The 22772-nt window shown below is 37.6% G+C and overlaps 1 protein-coding gene across 1 annotated transcript in view; it reads left to right on the forward strand.

Moving 5' to 3' along the window:
* Positions 1-22772, forward strand: part of LOC135219592 (atrial natriuretic peptide receptor 2-like) — a gene marked incomplete in the record, with an annotated part of 558458 nt that overhangs the window by 527019 nt on the left and 8667 nt on the right.

The following is a 22772-nucleotide window of genomic DNA, read 5'->3' on the forward strand; positions in this document are numbered from 1 at the left end:
TGGTGCTGTAGGAGCATATGTGGGTCCTGTTGGCAGCCACAGTCCTCTGCTGATGGCGGGAACACCAACTGCATGACCTAATGTCGACCAGCATTCTGTGGCCAGAGATTGCGTCTTTGCGGTAGAATCTATAGGGCAGGACTTGGCTACTGCCACCGCCAGGGAAGGTAGCGTTTGGCGCCGCCCTCTTCGTCTCTTGGTGGTGTGCAGAAGCGGAGGTGGTCACGCTTTTCAGTCTTCTGACGGGTCCTCTTGCTGCGGGCAGTTAGCAGAAGGTGGGGCAGTGAGCTTCACAGCCCGGGTGGCGATGAACAGCTTATGCACCCTCTCCACTAAGACCTCCATCTCCATCTCTTCGGTTTCCGAAATCTGGCCCCTCACCTCTGGGGACAGCTGGCGGAGGGAAAGTTCTTTGGGAAGGCTGACTTCCTTCCTACATCCCTGCAGGTCCCCCTCCGGCAGTAGCATCAGACCCTGGAGCTTGTCCCAGAAGCAGGAACAACTTCTTCAGGTCATCAAAGGGGCAGCGCTCCAGGTTGGGCATCCCATCCATGGCGCGAGATGGTCAAAAACCTCCTCCTGGAGGGCTATTGCGATCAAGTTGGCCTTGATCCCTTCCTCTGTGATGCCATGGAGTCTGAACTGGATCTAAGTTCGCTGAAGCCAGTATACTACGTTCTGCCAGGAGAAGGGCGGCGGTTGGAATGAGTGGGGTGGGCGGTGGGGTGAGGCGGCAGGCGTGCAGCTGCAGCTTGCAAGGGCGCAGTGTGGGGTGTTGGGGACATGCCCAAGTTCTCTATGTCCATTATCTCACAAACACCAAAACGTGTGAGCGCCGTATTTAGTCCGCTAATGGTGTTTTTAACCTACGGTCGACGTGAGTTGTTAATGGCATGGAATACGAAGTTGCCCTATTTAAAAAGAAAAAAATGGATACCACCTAGTGGAGGGTAAAAAAAAAATACACTGTTAAACCATGTACAACCCCTCTTTCTTCTTCCCTTACAGCTCAAAATCTTATACAGGCAGCCCCCGGCTAACGGCAGGGGTTCCATTCCTGGGGGCCTGATGCTAACCGAAAATTGCCTCTAACCGAAATTCCAAAATATAAAAAATCTTCAGGCGCCACAATCGACCTTATGGTGCCCTAGACTTTAACGATGTCTTAAACAGTGTCACACCTATCTATTTTGCCCTAATTTGTAATAACTCTTTAATGAAAATGTGGAATTTCATTTGCTTAATCATTAACTATGGTCTGCATGGTAGTTCTACAAATTTTTAATGCCAGATTCAATGAACTTACTGGTAAACCTTGGCCTAGTATGAGAGACCTTACCTTACAGACCTTACAGCTCATTCGGGTTTCCCCAGGTCCCTCAGTGTGAGGCACCTCTAATGTCTACCAGAGAATTGCTAATGCATCTTCCAATATATTTTGCATCTTCCAATCTTGGATGGTCTAGGATGCAGCTTATATTTGTCGAGCTTATTCTTAAACACATCTACGCTAACTCCAGACATGTGCCTCAGATGAGCTGGCAATGCATTGTCGATGCTGGTGCGTGGTGGATTAATGTCCTGTGTGCTTTCCTTAGTTTTCCTGGTATAGTTCTGGGCACTATTAATCTACCTCTGCTTGCTCTTCCTGATATTTTTAGCTCCATGATGTTTTTGGCAATTCCTTCTATCTGTTTCCATGCCTGTATTATCATGTAGCATTCTCTTCTCCTTTCTAGACTATATAATTTTAAAATTTGTAGTCTTTACCAGTAGTCAAGATCCTTAACTTCTTCTATTCTAGCTGTAAAGGACCTTTGTACACTCTCTATTTGTGCAATATCCTTTTGGTAGTGTGGGTACCATATCAGTAGGGAAAAAGACCCCATTTTGGCTCAACCTCAACACCTGACCCCCAATTTGGCTCACAGGCGATAAACCCCATAAGCTTGCCTTTATTTTAACCTCACGTACATTGACCATTAACGACTCCACGGGAAAACCACCAAATATTTCACTCTAGTTCAGAAAAGAACCCCAAAATGGCTCATGAGAGAGTAGGGTATATACATGTACAACTCAACGGGAAGAACAAAAATTCAAAGTCCCTTAACCCTTAAACGCCGGAGCGGTAAATAAAAAAATGACTCCCGTATGCCGGAGGGGTTTGAGAGTGAGCGCGTAAGCGGAAAAAATATTTTTTTCAAAAAATCACAGCGCGCTTAGTTTTCAAGATTAAGAGTTCATTTTTGGCTCCTTTTTTTGTCATTGCTTGAAGTTTAGTATGCAACCATCAGAAATGAAAAAAATTATCATTATCATATATAAATAATGCGATATATGATAGCGCAAAAACGAAATTTCATATATAATTGTATTCAAATCGCGCTGTGCGCAAAACGGTTGAAGGTAACAAGTTACTTTTTTTTTTCGTTGTAATGTGCACTAAATTGCAATCATTTTGATATATAACACATTGTAAAACGATAAAAGCAACACAGAGAAAATATTATCACAAAATAATGCATGAATTCGTAACGCGCTTACGTAAACACATATTTTTTTCAAAAATTCACCATAAATCTAAATATTGTCCTAGAGACTTCCAATATGTTTCAGAATGAAGACAAATGATTGAATATTACTATACTGTAAGAATATTAGCTTACAAATGCAGTTTTCGACCATATCTGACGAGCTAAAGTTGACCGAATGTCGAATTTTTTATATATATTTTTTTATATGCAATTATTTCGGAAATAAGAAAAGCTACAACTTTCAAATATTTTTCGTTTTATTCTACATGAAATTGCGCACATTTTCATATATAAAACTCTATGAAATGCCTAATATGAAACGGAGCAAATATTCCGAGAATGGGACTTACGCATTTCGGAGATTTGTGGCGGAGAATCCGCGCGCGGAGGGAAGGAAAGTTTTTTTTTTAAATTCACCATAAATTTAAATATTGTGCTAGAGACTTCGAATTTGTTTCACGATGAAGATAAATGACTGAATATTACTAGACTGTAAGAGTTTTATCTTACAATTGCGTTTTTCGACCATTTCGGTAGAGTCAAATTTGACCGAACGTGGTTTTTTTTTTCTATTTATCGTGATTTATATGCAAATATTTCGAAAATGAGAATAGCTACAACCTTCAACTATTTATTGTTGTATATACATGAAATTGCGCACATTTTCATATATAAAACGTTATGTAACGGCTAATTTAAAATGGTGCAAACATTACCACAATCGCACGTATGATTTTTTCGGAAGAGTTACCGCGCAGACGTAAAGAAAATGTTATTTTTTTCATAAATTCACCATAAATCGAAATATTGTGCTAGAGACTTCCAATTTGTTGCAAAATGAAGGTAAATGCTTGAATATTACTAGAATATAGGCGTTTTTAGCTTACAATTGCGTTTTTCGACCATTTCGGTAGAGTCAAAATTGACCGAAGGTTGAAAATTTGTCACTTATCATTTTTTATATGAAAATATTTCAAAATTGATAAAAGCTACAACCATGGTTTGTTTTTTAGTTTATTGTGCATGAAATTGCGCATATTTTCATATATAAAACTTTATGTAACGGCTAATTTAAAATGGTGCAAACATTACCACAATCGCAGTATGATTATTTTCGGAAGAGTTACCGCGCGGAACGTAAGGAAAAACAAGTTTTTTCATAAATTCACCATAAAAAAATCGAAATAGTGTGCTAGAGACTTCCAATTAGTTGAAAAATTAAGTTAAATGATTGAATATTACTAAAATATAAGAGTTTTTAGCTTACAATTGCGTTTTTCGACCATTTCGGTAGAGTCAAAGTTTGACCGAAGGTTGAAATTTTGGCACTTATCGTTATTTATATGAAAATATCTTAAAACTGATAAAAGCTACAATCATGAGTATTTTTTGTTGTATTCTACATAAAAATGCGCACATTTTCATATCTAATACTCTATGTAACGGCTAATTTAAAATGGTACAAAAATTATGTCAAAGTGACGAAATAATTTCAGAGATGTGTCACAGATACTTTTTAGTGCGGCAAAGAAAGAAATTCGCGCTTGCGCGCCTGCGTAACGATTGTAAACAAAACAACACCTTGGTCCGTGAACTCCAGCATCCCCCAAGGCGCGTGATTCAAGAGTTTTCGGCTGGTAGGCCTAAAAGTATTTTTCCGCGAATTTTTAAAAAAACTTTTGTATGTCGACGTAAAATACGTCCAGTCGGCACCCGAGAGACAAAAAATGTCGACGTAAAATACGTCCAGTCGGCGTTTAAGGGTTAAGGGGGCCGGCCGGAACCGCTATATATGGTGGTATAGGGCGAAAAATGCAAAGTCATGAAAAAATTCATGGAGCTTCATATGGAAATTGAGAATACGTATACGAAATATTTCGTCAAAATTCCTCTTACTTTCGTAGTTACAGGGAAATTAGTTAACATAACTCAATAAGCCCTAAAACACTGATCCGTACAAGAAAATGCAATATTTCTTCTATTATCGTAAATTTTTATAATTATTGTCAAAGAAATTGGGAGAAATGGCATCTGTAGACATTCCCCGAGTCGAGAAGGAGACTTCAGGCTCAGGTACCAAGTCCAGTCATGAATTAGTGCGATCACAGACATCAAGTAGTCTACACGTTCCATTTCACCTCTTGACATTCGCTTGCCTTTATGTATGTTTATGTATGTTTCGGCAAGAATTTCATCATGCCAATGAGGAAAAGACAAGGAAAACATCTCACTAACATACAGACGAAGAAAAATCGCTCTAGTATTATTACAGAATATCATAATATTCTCGTAGTTAGTGAAGAGAGAGGGTAGGGTTGCTTAGTAACGCCCCCGCCTTCTTGCCTGACAGTACACGTCACACTCTGCCCAAGGCTACGATCTTTGAGCAAAGAGATCTTCATTTATTATAAATAACAAAGTTTTGGTTTTTTAATACCCAAAATGGAATATGAAATTCATAATAATCATGATTTATTAAATTGTCTTTGTAAAAAAAAAAAAAAAAAAAAAAAAAAAAAAAAGGAGTACACCTTCGAGTTTCACCACTGACATTCTCTGCATTTATGTTTTATTTATCTTTGTTTCGGGCAAGAATTTCATCATGCCAAAGAGGAAAATACAAGGAAAACATCTCGCTAACATACAGAAGAAGAAAATTTGCTGTAATAAGCCGAGTTAGTGAAAGGGGAGGGAGTAGAGAGAATTGCGTAGGAAGGAGTGCCCCCATGCTTGCCTCAAGCAGTGCCCCAGGCTGCGATATATGAGCAAAGGGATCATCATTTATGATTAAATTATGATAAATAAAATAGTTTTGGTTTATTTAATACACAAAAAGAAATATACATTCATAATAATCATTAGTTATTAACATTGTCTTCATAGAAATACGAAGGAAAACTTTGAACGCCCGTATCTCAAAACTATACTTATTGACCTTCAAAATCTATCTTCTCACTTAGTTTTACAGCTATAACATTGGAATTTCGTATATAACTCCGAAAGACATTATAAAACAATCAAATAGAGCCCTTTTTTTCAATTTTTGTTTCGTCTTTTTTTTATAAATTTTTTTCTCCTGATTTATAGGGTTTATTTTTTTACCATATTGAAAAATTCATATCTAGCAAAAAAATGACTTTTAGAAAAAAAACTCTCCATTCGATTGGAGGTCTACATCAGGTCTATATATGGTAGTAATCCCAGGTCTTCATATTAAATATCAAGGTAGGAGATAGAATTTGAAAAATGGTTATTTTCGGGATAAATCGCCCTGGCGTCACAAAACCGAAGGTCAGAGGCGAAAATCATATGCGGTTTGGAGATGTCCCAAGTCACCTTATTAAGTGGTATGAATATCAAAGTCCTGTCCTTAAAAAATGGCATTAGCCGGCCGGCCCCCTTAACCTAACCTAAACCAACCTAACCTAACCTAACCTACCGAGTGAAAAAATTCTAAGTCCTTTAACCAAACCTAATCCAACCTAACATCTCCATTCAAATTCAGATAAGCAGCTGATAAGCACCCACAACAGTCACCGTTTCTCTGTCACTCACTGCCAGGTGCACAACATATCATATCACATGATAGTATGAATGCAAAAAGATTTCTAAACTCCATCCAAATTCAGATAAGCAGCTGATAAACACCCACAAAAGACACCCTTTCCTTGCAACTCGCTGCCAGGTGCACATGTCATATAGCGACGCTGCGCATTCACATAAGGGGCACAACACGACATGACTATCACAGCTCGATAACCCGTCTCCATGTTGTGTCATACACACACACACACACAAACACGATATACCCCTTTAGCAAAACCTCATACGAGGGTGATAAGAGACAATTGTAACCACATGCACACACAAACACTAATAATCCTGTAAGTTTCGCTGATGCGAGTTAATCCCTGAGACCCGATGTGAAAAGACATTTACGATTGCTACCGCCCGTATAGTATGAATGCGAAAAGATTTCTAAACTCCATTCAAATTCAGATAAGCAGCTGATAAGTACCCCCACCATTTCTCTGTGACTCACTGCCAGGTGCACAACATATCACATCCCATTGGTGTGCATTCACACAAGACACACAACGCAACACAACTATCACAGCCCGATAATCTGTCTCCATGTCCAGTGGCGTACACATACACACACGACACGATATACTGGTTTAGTAAAACCTCATATGAGGGTGATAAAAGACGATTGTAACCACCTGCACACATATGCACTGATAATTCCACAGGTTTCGCTGAAGTGAGTTAATCCCCGAGACCTGACGCGAAAAGACGTTTACGATTGCTACCGCTAGTAAATTAACCCTTTAACGCCGATTGGACGTATTAAACATTGACTAAAATTGTCTGTCGTATGCCGATTGGATGTATGGTACATTGACGAAAAAAAAAAAATTTTTAAATTAGCGGAAAAATAGTTATAGGCCTACTAGGCGAAAACTTTTGAATCACGCACCTTGGGGGATGCTGGGAGCTCACAGATCAAGGCGTTGTTTTGTTTACAATCGTTGCCCAGGCGCGCTAGCGCGAATTTCTTTCTTCTCCAACTAAAAAGCATCAGCGACACATCTCAGAAATTATTTCGTCACTGACATAATTTTTGCACCATTTTATATTAGCCGTTACATGGAGTATTATATATGAAAATGTGCGCAATTTTGTGTAGAATACAACCAAAAACAACTCATGGTTTTAGCTTTTATCAGTTTAGAAATATTTTCATATAAATAACAATAAGTGCCAAAATTTCAACCTTCGGTCAACTTTGACTCTACCAAAATTGTCGAAAAACGCAATTGTAAGCTAAAACTATAATATTCTAGTAATATTCAATCATTTACCTTTATTTTGCAGCAAATTGGAAGTCTCTAGCACAATATTTCGATTTATGGTGAATTTATTTAAAAAAAAACTACATCCGCGCGGTAACTCTTCCGAAAAAATCATACATTTTTTCGTCCAATTGTCGTAAACTTTGCATCATTTTAAATTAGCCGTTACATAAAATTTTATGCATATATGGAAATGTGTGCAATTTCATGTAGAATACAACTAAAAACTACCCATGGTTGTAGCTTTTATCAGTTTTGAAATATTTTGATATAAATAACGATGTGCCAAAATATCAACCTTCGGTCAACTTTGACTCGACCGAAATGGTAAAAAAAAACCGCAATTGTAAGCTAAAACTCTTACATTCTAGTAATATTCAATCATTTTCATTTATTTTGCAGCAAATTGGAAGTCTCTAGCACAATATTTCGATTTATGGTGAATTTATTAAAAAGAAAAAAAAAAATAACATTTTCCTTACGTCCAACCGGTAACTCTTCCGAAAAAAATCTGAAATTTTTTCGTCCGATTGTCGTAATGTTTGCACCCTTTTAAATCAGCCGTTACATAAAGTTTTATATATAAAAATGTGCACAATTTCATGTAGAAAATATCAGTTTTGAAATATTTTCATATAAATAACGATAAGTGCGAAAATTTCAACCTTCGGTCAAATTTGACTCGACCGAAATAGTAAAAAAACGCAATTGTAAGCTAAAACTATTACATTCTAGTAATATTCAATCATTTACCTTTATTTTGCAATAAATTAGAAGTCTCTAGCACAATATTTCGATTTATGGTAACTCTTCCGAAAAAATTCATAAATTTTTTCGTCCGATTGTCGTAATGTTTGCACCATTTCAAATTAGCCGTTACATTAAGTTTTATATATGAAAATGTGCGCGATTTCATGTAGAATACAACGAAATACAACCCATGGTTGTAGCTTTTATCATTTTTGAAATATTTTCATATAAATAACGATCAATAGAAAAAATTCGTCCTTCGGTCAACTTTAACTTGACCGCAATGGTCGAAAACTGCAATTGTAAGCTACAACACTTACATTCTAGTAATATTCAATCAATTACCTTCATTTGGCAACAAACGGGAAGTCGCTAGCACAATATTTCAATTTATGGTGGATTTTTGAAAACAGCTTTTTTTTTTTACGTCTGCGCGTTACGAATTTATGCATCATTTTGTGATAATATTTTCTCTGTGCTGCCTTGATCGTTTTACAATGTGTTATATACCAAAATGATCGCAATTTAGTGTACAATACAACAACAAAAATAACTCGTTAGCTTTAACCGTTTTGCTCATAGCGCGATTTGTATACAATTATATATGAAATTTTTTTTCGCGCTGTCATTTATCCCAATATTTATATATGATATTTTTTTCATTTCTGATGTTTGCATACTAACCTTCAGGCAATGACATAAAAAGGAGCCAAAATGAACTCTTAATCTTGAAAACTAAGCGTGCTGCGAGTTTTTGAAAAAAACTTTTTTTCCGCTTTGGCGCTCACTCTCGAACCCCGCCGGCATATGGAAGATACTTTCAGAAATACCGGCTCGGTGTTTAAGGGTTAATTGGAAGGGTTATCCTGCTTAATTTAATTTGTGGGACAACGAATCCCAAATTGTGTGGACATGAGTTGTAAAAAGGAAGCTTTAAGGGGGCCAGCCGGCTAATGCCATTTTTTAAGGACAGGACTTTGATAGTCATACCACTTAATAAGGTGACTTGGGACATCTCCAAACCGCATATGATTTTCGCCTCTGACCTTCGGTTTTGTGACGCCAGGGCGATTTATCCCGAAAATAACCATTTTTCAAATTTTATCTCCTCCCTTGATATTTAATATTAAAACCTAGGATTACTACAATATATAGACCTGATGTAGACCTCCAATCGAATACGGAGTTTTTTTTTTTCTAAAAGTCATTCTTTTGCTAGATATGAATTTTCATTATGGTAAACAAATAAACCCTATAAATTAGGAAAACAAAATTTATAAAAAAAGACGAAACAAAAATTGGAAAAAAGGGCTTCATTTGATTGCTCTATAATGTCTTTCAGAGTTATTTACCAAATTCCAATGTTATAGCTTTATAAAAGTGAGAAGATAGATTTTGAAGGTCAATAACTATAGTTTTGAGATACGGGCGTTCATAGTTTTTCTTCGTATTTTTATACCGACAATGTTAATAAATAATGATTATTATGAATGTATATTTCTTTTTTGTGTATTAATAAACCAAAACTATTTTATCTATCATAATCTAATAATAAATGATGATCCCTTTGCTCATATATCGTAGCTTTGGGCACTGCGTCAGGCAAGACGGGGCACTCCTTCCTACGCAACTATCTCTCTCTCCTTCACTAACTCGGCTTATTGCAGCGAATTTTCTTCTTCTGTATGTTAGCTAGATGTTTTCCTAGTATTTTCCGTTTTGGCATGATGAAATTCTTGCCGAAACAAAGATAAGCAAACGTAAATGCAAGAGAATGTCGGAGGTGAAATTCGAAGTTGTACTCTCTTTTTATAAAGACAATGTTAATAAATATGAATTTTTCAATATGGTAAAAAAAATAAACCCTATAAATCAGGAGAAAAAAATTTATAAAAAAAAGACGAAACAAAAATTGGAAAAAAGGGCTCTATTTGATTGTTCTATAATGTCTTTCTGAGTTATATACCAAATTCCAATGTTATAGCTTTAAAACTAAGTGAGAAGATAGATTTTGAAGGTCAATAAGTATAGTTTTGAGATACGGGCATTCAAAGTTTTCCTTTGTATTTCTATAAAGACAATGTTAATAAATAATGATTATTATTAATGTATATTTCTTGTTTGTGTATTAATAAACCAAAACTATTGTATTTATCATAATTTAATCATAAATGATGACCCCTTTGCTCATGTATCGTAGCCTGGGGTACTGCTTGAGGCAAGATGGGGCACTCCTTCCTAAACAACTCTCTCTCTCCCCTTCACTAACTCGGCTTATTACAGCAAATTTTCTTCTTCTGTATGTTAGCAAGATGTTTTCCTTGTATTTTCCTCTTTGGCATGATGAAATTCTTGCCGAAACAAAGATAAACAAACGTAAATGCAAGAGAATGTCAGAGGTGAAACTCGAAGATGTACTCTCTTTTTACAAAGACAATTTAATAAATCATAATTATTATGAATTTCATATACCATTTTGGGTATTAAAAAACCAAAACTTTGTTATTTATTATAAATGAAGATCTCTTTGCTCAAAGATCGTAGCCTTGGGCACAGTGTGACATGTGCTGTCAGGCAAGAAGGGGCATTACTACGCAACCCTTACTACGCAACGCAACCCTCCCCTCTCTCTTCACTAACTGCGCGTATATTATGATATTCTGTAATAATACTTGAGCGATTTTTCTTTGTCTGTATGTTAGCGAGATGTTTTCCTTGTCTTTTCCTCATCGGCATTATGAAATTCTTGCCGAAACATACATAAACATACGTAAAAGCAAGTGAATGTCAGAGGTGAAATCGAACATGTAGACTACTTGAAGTTTGTGCTCGCACTGATGGTTGGACTTAATTGGTAGCTGACTGAAGTGAAGTCTCCCTTCTCGACTCAGGGAATGTCTACAGATGCCACTTCTCCCAATTTCTTTGACAATAATTATCAAAATTTACGATAATAGAAACTACGAAAGTAAGAGGAATTTTGACGAAATATTTCGTATACATATTCTCAATTCCCATATGAAGCTCCATGAATTTTTTCATGACTGAGTTTTTTGCCCTATACTCCCATATATAAGGGTTCCGGCCGGCCCCTTTAATATGTAAAAACAAAAATTTTATTTTATTCATCTCCCATTTGTCCCCCTCCGAGAAGAGTAGAGTAATTCCCACATTAAGCAGAGCGTTTATCGCTACCATATCCGAAACATTTAGAAATTTTCTCCACGGTAATCTAACCAGAGAAACTACCCTCATTAAAACCTCAAAGGTGTAAGAGGGAAATCCGTCAAGTATCCTTGAAAACGACAACATTAGCAGGGAAGAAAAACATATTGAAGAGTCGCAAAGGGGCCGCTATTCTGTCTGTATTACTTTCTTTAGCAGTCAGTTTGATAGGAAGTCTTTTTAAATAGAAAAATTTTAAAAATGAAGGAGTTCTACGTTATACCAGCCATCATGTATGAGAGGTTAACAAGAGGTCGGGAAACTTGTGGTAACAGCATTGGCAATAACAACAACAACAATGAAATTAACCTCTTACGCCGATTGGACGTATTAAACGTCGAGTCAAAATGTCTCCCGTATGCCGATTGGACGTATCATACGTCGGCTCAAAAAGTTTTTTTTAAAAAGAAAAATTCGCGGAAAAATACTTATAGGCCTACCAGCCGAAAACTTTTGTATCACGCGCCTTGGGGGATGCTGGGAGTTCACGGATCAAGGCGTTGTTTTGTTTACAATCGCTACGCAGGCGCGCAAGCGCGAATTTCTTTCTTATCGCACTAAAAAGTATCAGTGACACATCTCGGAAATTATTTCGTCACTTTGACATAATTATTGCACCATTTTAAATTATCCTTTACATGAAGTATTATATATGAAATGTGCGCAATTTCATGCACTATACAACTAAAAAATACTCATGATTGTAGCTTTTATCAATTTTGAAATATTTTCATATAAATAACGATAAGTGCAAAATTTCAACCTTCGGTCAACTTTGACTACAGAAATGGTCGAGAAACGCAATTGTAAGCTAAAATTCTTATATTATAGTAATATTCAATCATTTGCCTTTATTTTGCAACAAATTGGACGTCTCTAGCACAATATTTCGATTTATGGTGAATTTATGAAAAAACTTTTTCCTTACGTTCGTGCGATAACTCTTCCGATAAATTTTTTCGTGCGATTGTCCTAATGTTTGCACCCTTTTAAAAAATTTGCCGTTACATAAAGTTTTATATATGGAAATGTGCGCAATTTCATGCACAATACAACAAAAAACAACCCATGGTTGTAGCTTTTATCAGTTTTGAAATATTTTCATATAAATAACGTTAAGTGCAAAAATTTCAACTTTCGGTCAGCTTTGACTCTACCGAAATGGTCGAAAAACGCATTGTAAGCTAAACTCTTATATTCTAGTAATATTCAATCATTTACCTTCATTTTGCAACGACTTGGAAGTCTCTAGCACAATATTTCGATTTATGGTGAATTTATGAAAAAAAAAAATTACGTTCGCGCGGTAACTCTTCCGAAAAAATCAGAATTTTTTTGTGCAATTGTCGAAATGTTTGCACCATTTAAAATTAGCTGTTACATAAAGTTTTATATATGAAAATGTGCGTAATTTCATGTAGAATACAACTAAAAATGATTGAAGGTTGTAGCTTTTCTCTTTTTTCGAAATATTTGCATATAAATCACGATAAATAGAAAAAAAACCACGTTCGGTCAAATTTGACTCTACCGAAATAGTTGAAAAACGCAATTGTAAGCTAAAACTCTTACGGCCTAGAAATATTCCGTCATTTTTCTTCATTTTGAACAAATTTGAAGTCTCTAAAACAATATTGTGATTTATGGTGAATTTTTGAAAAATATATTTACCTTCACTCCGCGCGCGATTCGCGGCCGCAAGTCTCCGAATACGTACATGGCATTATCCTAATATTTGCTCCTTTTCATATTAGCCTTTTTATAGAGTTTCATATATCAAAATGTGCGCAAATTCATGAAGAATACAATACAAAATAATTGAAGGTTGTAGCTTTTTCCATCTTCGAAATATGTGCATATGAAAAAATATATATATTAAAATTTCGACATTCGGTCAAATTTAACTCGTCCGAAATGGTCGAAATCTGCAATTATAATCTAAAACTCTTACAGTATCGTAATATTCAATCATTTGTCTTAATTTTGAAACAAATTGGAAGTCTCTAGAACATTATTTTAGAATTACGGTGAATTTTGAAAAAAATATTTTTTTGCGTCCGCGCGTTACGAATTCGTACATCATTTTGTGATAATATTTTTCCGGTGTTGCTTTTTATTGTTTTACAATGTATTATATATCAAAATGATCGCAATTTAGTGTACAATACAAACGCAAACAAAGTAAACTGGTTAGCTTTGACCGTTTTTTGCACAGCGTGATTTGAATACAATTATGTATGAATTTTTTTTTTTTTCGCTACCATATATCGCATTATTTACATATGATAATGATATTATTTTTCATTTCTGATGGTTGCATTCTAAACTTCAGGCAATGACAAAAAAGGAGTCAAAAATGAACTCTTAATCTTCAAAGTACGCGCGCTGTAATTTTTTGAAAAAATTATTTTTCCGGTTCCGCGCTCACTCCAAACCAGGCCCGGCATACGGGAGACGTTTTGATTTTTAGGGCTCCGGCGTAAGAGGGTTAATAACCATAGCATCAATAGCGACAACAATAATAATAATAATAATAATGTTAACAGCATCAATGCAGCAGTGGGGGAGGTAGGGTAAACACAGGTGCAGGTGATGCAAACATTCCTCTTAACGTGCAGAGAAGCACACTATATAGTACACACAAAAATTGAATGAATCCTTCCTAAAACTACTATTTACAATATGTGACTGCCAGAAAAGGTGTCGGACTCATAGAGGTCAAAATCAGAAGAGAGAAAAAAAGTATGTTTTTTTGGACAAAAACTTGTCAAAATTTCACAAATTCTTTGGTACCTAAATGGAATAGGAAGTGGCTAATTTTTTTATAGAATAAACTCATATTATCCTTGAACAGAATTATGTAAAAAGATCTGCACTAAGATGTAATTCACTGTCATATCAGAAATGTTATTCTCTCTCTCTCTCTCTCTACATTGTGTCATGATTTACTGACATAAGCTCATGTAATCTGTCACCAGAAAAGGCACAGACCCACTACTTCCCACCCTCTCTCTCCCCCTCGTGTCATAATCATTTCAAGGTCATCACCCTCGCCTCCAACCCTTTGTTACACAAACTTGAGGTTTTTGCCATAGGTGTCAGCAACCTCTTAAATTATCCTCATCACTTTACAATTCCATTAGAAGTAAGTTGATGACATCCATGCTCAGAGAATACTGCCTGCTGGCCATTGTTGATGAAAAATGCAAAAAAAAAAACTGAGAAATTGGCATTCGAAGGAAATTGGACCAAATGGCAATATAAGACATTTCAGCCACAACCATTGGCATGCATATGGTACACACACCATCTACCTACAGTTTCCAACAATATTAAACTATCCCAGAGTCAACAGTGTTAAACAGCAAATCACTACTTGATAACTTTGCCTTTGTATCCCACACATGTTCAAAAGGGGAAAGGACAAAGGCAAGGCAAACGCAGGTTTAGACATGATTGTAGCGTGTTCTGCTAGCCTCTTGCAGGTCGATCACACCCAGATTTGAGATAGACGATGATTTATGGGGAAAAAATTTTTTTTTTTTTAAACTCCTCGGGTCGTGCTCGACCCATTGCACCTATTCAGGGTAAAGGCTTCAAGCATCTCAAGATTTTCCCCCCAGCAGGAGAGGAAGGCTTGTTAAAACCCCATTCAACCACTTGGGCTTACATCCCACCCTGTCCCTAGACTGACCCTGGCACAAATCAGTAGTACAGTGAACTGTGAATATGCTAAAGTGAAAGTGGATGAAAGCTGTCTAGCTGTCTGCGATTGTGCCCCGTCCCTCCTAGAAGCCAAAGTTTCTGTAAGAGAGGAAGGATGAATCTGGGGCCTCCTCTTACTCTTACAAAGCCTGGTGACAATGCTACGCAACACAAGCCCTTTCACAATCCAGCAATTTCTAGAGAGAGAGCTAAGAGAAGGAAAGGGCACATGCATGCTCAATTCCCTTGCTTATACTGAAACACCCTGGACTGACATAGTGGTTGCACCTGTGTGCAAGGTCCCAGTTGCAGCGGTGCATGAGGCACTGCTAAGGTGAGCCCCTTTCAGTCTTCCCCAGAAAAGACCAAATGCCAAAAGCCTTGCCAGATTTCTTGCAAGATGAACAAGGCTAAGGCACCTTCATCTTCCTCCACTTGGAAGTTTTGGAAGCATATGAGGCTTTGGAAAAACCACACTGATACCAATTGCAATTAAGTTGCACAAACTTCTCTTAAACAGTGACAAAGAGTCATTATTAGAAAAAGCAAAGGACTCCTTAGTTGCAGCAGTTGTCCAACTTGCTCCCCCCTCCCCCCAAAAAAATTTTTTCTCTGTAACCCTGGTCATATATCCTTGGATAAACAGGACACCACTCACCACTAGTCCATTGCCACCCATAACTTAATTCTTCAGACCACAAAACGGAAGTGAATGAGAAACACAAACAGGATGTGAAACTCCCTCTCTGTGCTTGGTGAAGGGACTTGTAGCAATCCAATCACTATGGCCACACAGCCATGAATATACAGAAAACACTACTTGCTTCTATACACCCAATTTGCTGGCACAGCAACAGCAAGAAAACAAGTTGTGCAACTGGTTTCCACAACCCTTTCTCTGTGCGAGAAAGACTAGACTTGATGCAAGCTGAAAGCTTACAAAGACAAAACATCAATTTTTTTAAAAATTTGTATTTTTCCAAACATACAAACCTGAGGTCTTTACAGATGGGAATCGGCTTTCAGTGATCTGGAATTTGGCCGTTTAGCTTTTTACAAAGTGGTTATGGTAACAGTTACTGAAGGTACAGGCAGAAGTAACGCCCAACCAGTCTGATTGCATTCAATTCTAATGTGTCCTTTGACTCAGGTAAGAGAATGAGGGGTGGTAAGAGGTGGGCTTTTACATAAAGACCCCAGGTTTGTATGTTAGGAAAAATGCAAATTATTTTTAAAATCTGTCATTTGTCCCTTCACAAATACAAACACTCAGTCTTTACATATGGGAGACTTACTTTTGGAGGGTGGATCTAAGTAATTCTCTGAACTGACTGGTAGTTCAGCTCACCTAGGTACTAGTCTCTTCCTGGTCACAAAAGAGCTAAGGAAGGAGACTGTACCTCTAATCTGTTGAATTATTAAGGGAATATAAGTAAAATCCCTGATTGGAAAAGGTTTCAACGAACCCATAGTGTCAGAGAACATAAGGCTGAAATAACCAACTGGTTAGACCACAGTCCCTCTCACCCCTTGCTAGAGAAAGAGAAGGAAGGATTTGCATCTATCAATCCAATAAAAACTAGATTATAGATAGGATACTTAGTCATCTAGATCACCTGCATGCATGCCAGTCCAGCATGTGACAGTTCATCCACTGCTCCTCTGCCCATTGGAAGAGGAAGGAAGCTAGGAGTAAGTGTGGAGGCCAGTACCACACACTTTCTCCTTGCAGCTCCCACCTGAGGCAAAACGCAATCTGTCCCTAGGAGCTGGGTGAACTACATGATTTGTCGACCATCCATCCACCATGGGATCCAAGGAAAATGAGTCCCATGGGCAACATTCTAAGGTAAGAATGTGATCTTCACTATTACATTCCATCCTATTAACTGATTGACAAGTTCTTCTGGATGTGATAGACAGACCGATGATCCTGGCCTCGAGAGATCTTGTGCAAAACGTACTGATGCCCACCAGGAAGTTGTGCGGTATGCTCATTTGATCTTGTTCCTAGTCAAGAGAAATGACCATTGGACATCAGTTCTCGGTCAACTTGAAGGTAACAAATGAGCTGTTGGCATTGGTTGAAAGACTAGTCACAGAGGCAACATAGATGGCATATTATCATAGGTTCCACAGGCCCATAGGAGCATGGTTCATTCCAATATCACATTTGAACATGTAGAGTGAGTAGGCAGACCAGAACAGAGCCAACCTTGTTAAGTCAAGAAAAGAAAGACTATGATCCAGTTTCTTCAGAGGTTGAACAAGACCTGGAAGACAAGCTCAGCTGTCCTTATCTCGTGACTTCATTGAAAAAGAAACGGACAGATACATTCACCTTTCTTATGAAGTCTGGTTGGCCACTGTACTGGAAATACATCTGTCTGTTCATGTACTTGCATTGCTACAGAGGGGATGAAAGGACACTAGGCCCTTTTGTGCAACATGCCACTGCCATGGTGTACTTCCTATCACACTGAAGAAAAGCTATCATGGATCCAAAGACTTGAAAGACTTGCAAGTGTGATAAATTTCCAAGAAAGGGAGTCAAGGCATTTGTAACCTTGGTCAATCTTCCAAAGAATGAAATTCACTGGAGGGCACCTCATCAGCAGTATTAGTCAAATCCAGAATCAAAACTCAGTCACACTCATCAGAGCATTATACTATAATGGCTTGTTCCTCCAACCAGGTAAAAAGGAAGGCGACAACAGGGGGACTACCTAATCTAAGACAAACCAAACTCACTGTCCATCAAAGGTGACAAAGCATTACATACCTGAAGAACATCCAGACTAATAATTCTTGACAAAACAAGTAATCATTGCAATAATTATACATATTCCTGGCAAGCAGACTAATTTGATGGGTGGATTTGAATTATAATAGTCAACCAAAGAGAAAAGGAACTCAATTTTATTCATCAAGACATTCGAGCAGCAAAGTCACATAGAGATTCATAAGACACATCTAAACTTATGCAAGGTGGAGTGCAGATCCACAGGTGGGCAGAGTTCCCCCAACCTGTCAGCAGTTAGCTACCCTGTCAGTAAGTTCATTTTGAAGTCGTTTCCAGCTCAAAGCTAAATTCTATGTGCATATTTGTGTAAGAACAAATAGATATAGATATATATATACATACATACATACATACATACATACATACATACATACATACATACATACATACATGTACTGAAAACCATCACAACATGCACTAAAAACTAAATTTAGTAATAATACCAAATACTCATATACTATAACCTTTGCTATTTAAAGCAAAACAATAAAACAATACAGTGGAACCTCGACATACGAAAGTCCCAACTTACAAAAAATTCAAGTTACGAAAACAAAGACGAAGATTTTTTTGCCTCTGCATACGAAAATAATTCAGGTTACCGAAGGGTGTTACTGTAAAGTCCAGAGATTTGCCCAGACCACCAAGAACAATTTTAAAACTCGGGCGCCTCTAACTCTGTAGACTCACCACCATCCTCCCACTCTCCCATTGGTTTCTGATGCTAGTCACCGCCGTAAGATCCTGCTCTCCTAGTGGTCAGCATCTATCCCATCATGCTCTACGTAAAGGCATTGTTCGGCCACTTCGTCGCACCAGCATTATCGTACACACGCGGAATTCGTTCATTCACATATACGATTTCGTTTGTTAACATAAATTCGTGTTAGTGATTTCGCTTTGTACTTTATTATCTTGCATGAGAACTTAATTAGTAACTTAATTACGTATAGTCATGGGTCCCAAGAAAGTTGCTGAAGTTCACAGAAAGAAGAGGATGCTTTCTATGGAGACAAAGATGGAGATAATCAAGAAGTACAGTGGTACCTCGAGATACGAAATTAATCTGTTCCGAGACGGCCTTCGCATCATGAGTTTTTCGTATCTTGGAACACATTTTACATGTAAAATGGCTAATCCGTTCCAAGCCCTCCAAAAACACCCCAGTAAATTATATTTCCAGGCCTTAAACACATGTTCTAGGGTTACGATGCCGATCCGACTTAAGAAATATGACTCCAAAAAGGCAAAATACTGTACATACTTGAGTAATATTCAACTGCATGTAATGTTCAACCCCATTTTTACTGCATATATTAGGACTTCAGCATATGTCCCATAGCAATAAGCCTAGTCTATGTTAGCGGTTGCTACTGTAGCCTAGTCTATGATTCTGACATCTAAACCTAAGAGCTAAAAGCTTAGAATATGCCAATAAAATGTATAAATAATCAGTATGTATACTCATTTCAAATAATTATTAATTAATCATTAACTATAATACACAAACAAACAAAAAACAAACCTTCCAATCGATTGTTTACATTCAGCTCTTACCTGTCTTACTAGTATCGAACGAGCACCAAGCAATCATTTTTCCTAGCACACAGTAAGCCATAAATTGTCATTAGTATCTCTCTTCAACTAATGAAACTTCCAAACAGTATAATAACCGTTCATTTCTATTCTTTATTCTATCTTTACCTAATGGAGATACCGAGTTACTGACAGCTATAATGAAACATACGTATAAGTAACGTAATAATAAAACAGAAGAAGAATTCTAAAAAATACGTATTTGTTGGCAGTCTGATTTATTTTCTATTTTATGATATCTAATTCACAATTTTTTTTTATTAAATGTATTGCATGTACTCATTTCAAATAATTATTAAGTAACCATTAACTATAATAAACAAACAAAAAAAAAGCTTCCAAACGTCTGTTTACATCCAGCACTTACGAGTATCGAACGATCGCCAAGCAATCACTTCTACACAGTAAGCCATAAATTTTCATTTATGGCTTATCTCTCTTCAACTTCTGAAACTACCAAACAGTATAATAACCATTCATTTTTATTCTTTATTCTATCTTTACCTAATGTTTTTTTTTATTAAATGTATTGCATGAATAAGTTTTTCAATTTACAGCAACCTTTTACCAATAGAATATTTAAAGCACAAGGGGTAGATGCTGACCAATAGGAGAGCAGGACCTTATGGGGTGACTAGCATCAGGAACCAATGGGAGAGCGGGAGGATGGTGGCGAGTTTACTCAGTTGGCGGCGCGGGAGTTTTAAAATTGTTCTCGGTGGTCCGGGTGAATCTCAGGACTTTACAGCAACAACCTTTCGTATCTTGAAAACTTTTCGTATGTAGAGCAGTAAAATTTTTCGTATTTGCTTTCGTATCTCGAGTTTTTCGTAAGTAGAGCCTTTCATATCTCGAGGTACTACTGTATGAGGCTGGCATGCGGTTGAGTGTGATCGCTAAGGAATACGGCTGAAATCCGTCGACGATAGGCACCATCCTTAAGCAGAAGAAAGCCATCAAACCAGCTACACCTCCAAGTGCGTGACTATTTTGTCCAACAAGAGGAGCCACATGCATGATGAGATGGAGAGGCTGCTTCTTGTATGGATAAAAGACAAAGAAATCGCTGGCGATATGATAACTGAGACGGCAATCTGCAACAAGGCGAGCGCTATTTTTGGTAATCTGATTGCCCAGGCCGAAGACGACACAGGAGAAGGGACATCGACACCAACCCCAGACTTCAAGGCTTCTCGTGGGTGGTTTGAAAAATTCCGGAAACTGACTGGCATCCATTCGGTGGTGCGGCATGGGGAGGCGGCCAGCTCGGACACGAAAGCAGCCGAAGCCTTTATTAAGACGTTCAACGAGATGGCGATCAACGAAGGCTACAGTTCTCAGCAAGTCTTCAACTGTGACGAGACTGGCCTTTTTTGGAAAAAAATGCCTCGTCGGACATACATCACGGAGGAAGAGAAGAAGCTACCCTGGCATAAGCCTATGAAAGACAGGCTTACGCTTGCACTGTTCCAACGCCAGTGGGGAATTTAAAGTCAATCCCCTACTTGTCTATCATTCGGAGACTCCTCGAGCCTTCAAGGCCCACAAAGTGCTAAAGGAGAAGCTTCCAGTGATGTGGAGGGCTAATGCGAAAGCCTGGGTAACGAGGCTTTTGTTCACCGAGTGGGTAAATCTGTGTTTCGGCCCAACAGTGAAGAAATTCTTGGAAGAGAAGCTCCTCCCTCTGAAATGTCTGCTGTTGTTGGACAATGGCCCTGCTCACCCTCCTGGCCTCGAGGAAGATATCCTAGTGGAGTATTCTTTCATCAAGGTTCTTTATCTTCCACCTAACACCACCCCTCTCCTCCAGCCCATATGAACCAGCAAGTGATATCGAACTTCAAGAATCTGTATACGAAACATCTTTTCAAGAGATGTTTCGACATCACCGATACCACAAACCTCACCTTGCGTGAATTTTTGAAGCAGCATTTCGATATCGTCATATGGATCCGACCCATCGATCAAGCTTGGCAGGAGGTTTCAAGGCGAACCTTGAATTCTTCGTGGAGGAAACTCTGGCCTGATGCTGTATCCGCCCGAGACTTCAAGGGATTCGACATGGGCGAAGCTGATGCATATTCAGAAACAGATGAAGATCCTGAAACTATTTTGCAACCAAATCTTGACGAGATCGTTGCTCTCGGCAAGTTCATGGGGATGGTTGTCGACGAGGACGACATCAATGGCCTTCTCGAGGAGCACCAAGAGGAGCTTACGACGGATGACCTGAAGGAGTTGGAGGCCATGCAACATAACGTCGTTCAAGAAGAGTTCTCTAGCAGCGGCGAGGAGGACCCTATGACAACGGCAAAAATTAAGGATGCTCTAGCTGCTTTTCATAAAGTGCAATCCTTTGTAGAAAAAAAAAAAAAGACACCCCGAAAAGGCTTACACAGGTCGTATGCTTGCGCAGTTCGATGATGTTTGCCTGAGTCGTTTCAGGAACATTTTGAAAAGCAGACAGAAGCAATCTTCCTTGGATAGTTATTTTTTAAAGAGGCCTTTAGTAGGAGTAAGCAAACAGGAAGATCCAAGTGATATGAAAAAACAGAAAGTTGAAAGTGGTGAAGAAATTGAAATTTTGTATAAAAAAAAAAAAAAAAAAAAAAAAAAAAAAAAAAAGTATGAGTAAAAAAAAATGCAAAAAAAAAGACAAAAAAAAAAATTTAATTTTAAGTTTTCTGTAAAGTTAAGTGTCAATGTTTTGTGCCATTTGTTAATGTGTTTCGTAAAGTTTAGTGTTAATGTTTTCTGCCATTTTTTAATGTGTTTTGAAAAGTTGTGTTCATGTTTTCTGCCATTTGTCCTCCTCCTCTGTCGTCACTTTCAAAGATCGCCTCACTCGAAAGGTAAGGTTCCACATTTTACTACATACGTATGCACGTACAGTATTTCTTGTACCATGTACACTCATACACTTTATTTACAGGTACATATAGTAGTATATGTAGTTTATGTTAGGTATTGAATGGTCCAAATTGTTGTATTTCTTTGTTGATTAGTCAATTTAGCTTTATTATAAAATTTACTGGGGTGTTTTTGTAGGGCTTGGAACGAATTAGGCAATTTACATGTAAAATGTGGTTCAAGATACAAAAAAATCAGGTTACGAAGGCCGCTTCGGAATGGATTAATTTCGTATCCTGAGGCACTACTGTACCTACTTTCAGTCAAACTTAACTCATCAGTAATTCACTCATCCATTTAGTATGGCAATAACTTTATATTTACTGTTGGCACAATATTTTCAAAACCTTGATGCCAGAAAATTGTTGACAATTGGTTCAGCATGGCAAT

Source organism: Macrobrachium nipponense, chromosome 1 (assembly GCF_015104395.2).
Source record: "Macrobrachium nipponense isolate FS-2020 chromosome 1, ASM1510439v2, whole genome shotgun sequence".
Classification (NCBI taxonomy): domain Eukaryota; kingdom Metazoa; phylum Arthropoda; class Malacostraca; order Decapoda; family Palaemonidae; genus Macrobrachium; species Macrobrachium nipponense.